The sequence below is a fragment of the Chaetura pelagica genome, unplaced genomic scaffold, assembly GCF_000747805.2.
Source record: "Chaetura pelagica isolate M959 unplaced genomic scaffold, ChaPel_1.0 scaffold83, whole genome shotgun sequence".
NCBI lineage: Eukaryota > Metazoa > Chordata > Aves > Apodiformes > Apodidae > Chaetura > Chaetura pelagica.
In genome coordinates, this window is record NW_009952893.1 from 2,059,077 (window position 1) to 2,059,576 (window position 500).

The window sequence follows — 500 nt, forward strand, 5'->3', positions numbered from 1 at the left end:
AGCAGGAATAACTACTGCAAATGCGCTCTTGATTCCAATATTGGCAACAATTATGTGGAAAATCAGAGAGAGATGGTAGTTTCTGAAGTTCAATCCATCATTATAAAAAGCAGAAAAATAAATTAGATGATTTTGCCATAGCTCCACAATGAGGGTATTGCTGTATTCACCTTATAATCGTATCAGATGATCTGTGTAAGAAGGTGTGGCAAAGCCTGTGAGAGCAGGAAAAACATAGGATTTTGCTAGGTTGAGGGTCAGATGAAGGATTGTTTAGAAGTTTAACAAGCATGCTGGATGTACAGAGCTATGGTTGTAACTGCTGTTTGCTACTTACACTCTCACTGTGTTTACTAGGTACACTATCATTGTGGCAAATTAAAAAAAAAATAACAGTAAAAACTATTTTGAACTCCAGAACTGGTATTTCCCTGAAATGTCCATTATCCATGAGTGTTTTAGTAAATCTGCTGGAATTTCTTCACTGTTGGTTGCAGTTC